General features: G+C 38.2%; 1 long non-coding RNA gene and 1 other non-coding gene across 7 annotated transcripts in view; both read right to left on the bottom strand.

Annotated features, from left to right (window-relative positions):
- Positions 1 to 2,522, bottom strand: part of LOC127191522 (uncharacterized) — an 81,209-nt gene extending 78,687 nt beyond the window's left edge. For all 6 annotated transcript variants that reach the window (XR_007830910.1, XR_007830911.1, XR_007830912.1 and 3 more), the window contains exon 1: positions 2,475 to 2,522. This is a non-coding gene — a long non-coding RNA (uncharacterized LOC127191522). The remainder of the gene's footprint in view (positions 1 to 2,474) is intronic.
- On the bottom strand, positions 137 to 201 carry LOC127192547 (small nucleolar RNA SNORD109A). Its single transcript, XR_007831015.1, has one exon. It is a non-coding gene; the product is annotated as a small nucleolar RNA SNORD109A (small nucleolar RNA).
- Positions 2,523 to 6,000: the final 3,478 nt, after the last annotated feature.

Genomic DNA, 6,000 nt, shown 5'->3' on the forward strand with positions numbered 1-6,000 from the left:
GGTCTTGTAACACTGCCAGTTGGATAAAACTCTAGGGACAAGGAGACAACGTGCACAAGTGTCCATCTCACATCAAAACCAAAGAGTACCTGCCAGGCTCTGAAAACCTCATTTGTCTCAAGGGTACCTCATATCTGGACCTCAGCTCACATCCGTACAAGTCAGTCAACGTCCTCAGATACTTGTTGTCATCATAGATCCAGAAAAGGCCTTTGTCAACACATGAGTGTTTCAGCTGTGAGCCAAGCCTCAGACAGCCAGGTCCTGGGCTTTGAAAGGAGAGGTCAAATTTGTGCAGCAGTCTTGGATCTCAGTCTATCAAAAGTACTATGCAAAAAACAGGAACATGAAATATGTGTCTTTCATTTCTGTTCTCATCATAGAAACCATATTCAAAAAATATATGGGGAGAGAATTGCTGATTCTAAATAAATTACAAGCAGGTTGAAAGTGTACTATGCTTTGGGTCTCAATAGTTAAAAATAATTTCTCAAGATAAATAGGGATCACAAGGATTAAAAATGCACTGTGTCCTTTCTAGGAGCCTTTTTAAATAGGCATCTTAATTTTCAGATTTGATTCCAGACTCTTCATTGAGATGGTCTTATTAGATTGTTCTCCCTGTTGCTCCTGTACAATAGATATACCCCTATGTATTTCAAAGCTCTGCATATCACTGTTCAGTTCCCTTATTTTTGAAGCTTTTTTCCTTTGTATGTTCTCCATTAGTGTTCCCTTACTCATGTCAAGATGTAAGTCACAAAGGCTGGCCAGGTCAACATTTTCCAGAATATCAGAAATCTTGCACGACTTTGAAAAGGAAGGGCCATCTTGATTATGAGTCTGAGTCTGTAGCTGTCTCTATGTCTTATCTTATAGTGCTGTATTTCTTTGTATATATTGACAAGTGATCTATTTTAGAGGTCCTCAAAGTACATTGCAATGTCAACAGAAGATTTCCCTATTGTTTTGTCTATGATGGGCAATCTGATGTAGTGCATTCATATGCTAGTTTGTTTGGTATATTAATTAATGGTGTTTTCTTAACTCTTGTTTAGAATGGTATATTTATACAGTCTGTCACTTGAAATGAAGAGAAGAAAACTGTCATCTGCAAAGTTATTTAAGGGGTGGGGCAAACACATTGTAAGCATCCTGAGCATCCACAAGAAAGGAGAGCCGAAATCTCTAATGGGTGCTTTCTGTACTCTAGTGGACTGGATTCCCAATATACTATCATCTTCCTTTGGGCACCACGCCTATCAGTAGAGAAACATCCACTAGTTTGTCTATGAGTTTCAGCGATAGTAAGATAACAAACCTGGCAATGAAATATGGTTGAAGGCATTGTATTGTTTCAAAAGGAAAGCTGCAGATAACAAGCTTAACTGAAATTCATTTCTCAATTACCTTCACCTCACTAGTCAATTTTAAATTTCCTAAGTCCCCAGGGAATGGTATTATGGGTTTTTCTTGACTCTAGCTTGTGTTATCCATTACTCTCTGAGAAAGCACTATTCAATACGGGAGGCATGGCAAGTTTGAAATTGAAAGGTGTACTATAAATCAATGAAAAATGGCCTAGAGAATGTTTTCCTGAAATTCTTATTGCTAGAGCTATTCATTAGGGAAATAACTCTTTAGATTTCCTCCTGTATTCATTCCAAATAAAATTAGTCAAGGGAAGAAAATCCAAAGCTTACCTGTTGTGTCAGTGAAGAAGCAGCTCTCAGAAGCTCTGGCCTGCAACAACAATTCAAGGAAGTCTTTCAGGAAAGGAAGCTCATCTCGGCAACCTGGCCCCCTGAAACCCTCTCTAACTGGAAGTTGCTGAAACCTTCCCTTTTCCCTAGACATCCCAAGGGAGTTCTTGTACACTCCTCCAGTTTCACAACTGTTGTAGTTAATTGTGATACTATGACTGATTTCTCTAAACCAGACAGTTATTGCTTTTTGATGGTGCTAAAAGCCACAGGGTGGCTAACTTCAGAGAGAATAAAGGAGGCCAGTAAACAGGCAGGGAGCTACAAAACAAATATCACTCTCATAGTATAATCTAATTCACATTACTAAAAAATGTAAAAAGCCATGTTGTACTGGGGAGGAATCGGTTATATGCAGTCTTGGTCGATCCTTTTGTGGAAATCCAATGTAAAATCACACACTGCCCATGGAATTGACTCTATGTGTTTCTAGAATGTCCAGCCTTTGTAATTTGATTTTTGCCATGGCCAGCTATGCATCCGCACGTAGGGTTGAAATTAAAGTTGCCCTTTGCACTTCAAGGAAGTCTGTTACCAGGTCTCCAATTGTGGATTTCCTACCAAAGATGTTGAGTAGCTCTGGAATCAGCTCCTGTGACTCAAGTTAGTTTTCATGAAAAGAAGAAACTTTCTAAGTACTTGCTGTAAAAATGTTGTGATTAAGGTATCATGGTATCAATTCTTTGCAGTATGTATCACTTCATGTCTTACCTTGGATAATGCAGTCTATTGGCCATGCAAGCCATCAAACTCTGTTGAAGGCATAAATCAAAGAGTATAATCATGTGAAATAAGCACATCCTAACTACATGGCCAGGTGAATCAGCATATGTGGGTGTGTTGTGGTTGAACTTGATGTTTCTGGCCTATTCATAGTGGTTACATTTGTTGAGTGGTTCCTCTTCCCATGGGCTTTGGGTTAAGATGGTCTAAGCCATTCCCTCTATCCTCTGTATAATGGCTGCAATGTAGTTTTTGCTTTTGTAATTTTTCCTGTGAAATTATTTCCAAGTGGTAAATAAGAAGAAAAACTCTTTGGGAAGTGATGTCGTGTTTCTGCTTGTGTCCTGCAAGTAGTGTGTGAAGGATATATGTATGCCAATCATAACACATTCTCTGTAGAAGCAGAGTAATACACTTCAATGATTGTGAATCCACAGGAAAATCTTCCACTACAGGAACAGGAGCTTACTTGAAACTTGTTCTGCATGACATTGTAATGCTACCTTGTCAGCGATGAGAACATGGAAACCTATATATATAGTTCCACTGGTATGTTACACAGCATGAACAGCTGTCCCTTAATATCCAGAAAGGTTCCAGCCCAAAGGACAAAGACAATTTCCCTCCCATATATAAAGTGAATGACGTTTTCTTAACTCTGGATTAGAATGGTACATTTATAAGGCCAGTCACTTGAAATTAAGAGAACAAAACTGTCACTTGCAAGGCTACTTAATAGGTTTGGCAAACACATTGCTGGCATCATAGGCTTCCACAAGAACGCAAGAAGGAGGGCCAGAATCTCTAATGGGTGCTCTCTGTGCTCTAGTGGACTGGACTCACAATATTCTTTTTTCTTTGGGCACCACACCTATCAGTAGAGAAATATCCATTAATCTGGCATGAGCCTTACTGTCTCTCCTTTCCAATTAAACACATATAGGAAGGTATGTTATTCTTGGAGTAGAAGAAAGGTGCATGCATGGTCAAAAAGTGATATATCAGGTCCTAAGCATCTTTGATTTCTTCCTCAGCATGTGTGTTAGTCAGGAACTATAATACATGCATATATTTAAAGTCTATGGAATTGTCTTTTCAGATGGAAAACAATGTAGAAAATTTTAGGCAAGTTTTAGTCTTGTAACACTGGCAGTTTACTAAAAATCTATGGTGAAGGAGACAATGTGTGCTAGTATCCATCTCTCATCAAAACCAAAGAGTGCATGCCAGGCCCTGAAATCCTCTATTGTCTCAGGTGCCATCATATCCTGACCTCATCTCGAATATGTACAAGTCAGTCAATGTCCTCAGATACTAGTTGTCATCATAGATCCTGAAAAGGCCTCTGTCAATGCATGAGTGTTTCAGCTCAATGTGTCGCCTCTGAGGGGCAACTCCTGAGTTTTGAATGGAAAGATCAGATTTGCTGGGAGTCATGGATCTCAGGCTATCAACAGTGCTATGGAAAATCAGGAACTTGAAAGAATTTTCTTTCACATTTGTTCTTGTAAGAGAGGAAATTTTCAAAAAAAAATATATGTGGAAAATATTGCTGATTATCTGAACAATTAAATCAATTGGAATGCATTCTATGTTTTATGTATCAATCATTAAATGACTGTCTCAGTTATTAGGGAAAAAATTTAAGTATTCAAAATGCAATGAGTCCTTTCTTAGAGACTTTTCATAAGCATCTTAATGTTCAGATTTTATTACAGTCTCTTCATGTAGATGGTCTTTTTAGATTGTTCTCTTTATTCCTTCTTTACAATAGATATACCCCTACATATTTCAAAGCTCTACATACCATTGTTCAGTTCAACTATTTTTGAAGCATGTCCCATGTCTATATACTACATTAGTGTCTCCTTACTCATGTCAGAATGTAAGACAGGGGGCTGGCTAGTCATCTATTTTCCACATGACCAGGAAACTTGCAGGTATTTGAGAAGGAAAATATGCTGTGATTATGAGTCTGAGTCTTTAGTTCTCTCTATATGTTATCATGTAGTGTTGTAATTCTTCGTATAGATTGACAAGTGACCATTTCAGGGCTCCTTAAATGGCAGCACAGTGTCTATAGAATCTTTTCTTATTATTTTGTATATCATGGCAATCTAGTGTTGTGGCTCAGTATGCTAAATTGTTTGGTATATTAATTAAGGTGTTTTCTTAACTCTAGTTTAGAATGGAAGATTTTATGAACTTTCATTTGAAATATATAAAGCAATACTGTCATCTTCAAGCTTCTTAAAAGGAGGGTAAAACACTTTGGGTGCATTCTGAGTATCCACACAAGTGGGAGAATGATGGCCTGAATTTTTCATAGGTGTTGTCTGTGCTCTAGTGGACTAGACTCCCAATATCCTATCATCTTCCTTTGGGTACCACACCTATCAGTAGAGAAATATCCATTAATTAGGTTATGAGTTTGAGTGATAGTAAGATACATAGCCTGGAGGTGCAATTTTATTGAATGCCATATATTTTGTTTGAATGGAAAGCTTCAGATAAGAGACTCAACATCAACTCATCTCTTGAATCCTTTCTCCTCACTAGGGAATTTTCACTTTCCTAGTTCTAGAGCTAATGGTATTACTGGTATTCCTTGACACTAGATGGTGTCAGCTATTACTGGCAGTGAGAGCACACCTGCAACACAAGAGGCATTATGGTTGTTACAAATGAACAGTGCACTATGATTCAATGGGAAATGGCCTAGAGAGTGTCTTCATGACATTCTTATTGCTAGAGCTACTCAGGAGGCAAATAACTCTTTAGAAAGTCCCCTGTCTTCACTTTAAGAAAACAAGTCAAGTGAAATATATCCAGAGATACCTGTTGTGCCAGGGAAGAAGGTGCTTTCAAAGGCTCCAGCCTGCAAAAATATTTAAAGGAAGTCTTTCAGGAAAGTAAGAACATCTCAGCAACCTGGCCAGCCAAAATGCTCTCAAGATGGAAGTCACTGAACTCTTCACTCTTCGCTAGACATCACTAGTTAGTTCATTTACCCTCCTCAGAGTTAGCAAGTGTTGCAAGGAATTCTGATATTCCTGACAGCTTATTGTAAAACAGATAGTTACAGCATTTTTAATGGTGCTACTAGGCACAGGGTTTCTTATGTCAAGAGCATTGGGCAGCTTGTAAAAAGGCAGGCATCTACAAAACAAATACCACTTTCTTAGTATAATCTAATTCTAGGTGTTAAAAATAAAATTCACATGCATGTTTTACTGGTGTGGAGTGGGTTACATCCAGTCTAGGTTGGTCTCTTTGGAAACTGGATGTAAATTTGCATACTGCCTATGGAATTGCCTCTATGTGCTTCTAGAATGAGTTGAGCCTTGGATATTCTACTTCTACTATGGCCAGATCTGAATCTGTGAATAGGGTAGACCTTTGCACCAGGTCTTGAATAATTGATTTCCTACCAATGATTGTGAAAAGATTTGGCATCAGCTCCTGTGACTCAAGTTATTTTTATGAAAAGAAGAAAGTTTCTAAGCACTTACTG

This window comes from Acomys russatus, chromosome 7, assembly GCF_903995435.1.
Source record: "Acomys russatus chromosome 7, mAcoRus1.1, whole genome shotgun sequence".
NCBI lineage: Eukaryota > Metazoa > Chordata > Mammalia > Rodentia > Muridae > Acomys > Acomys russatus.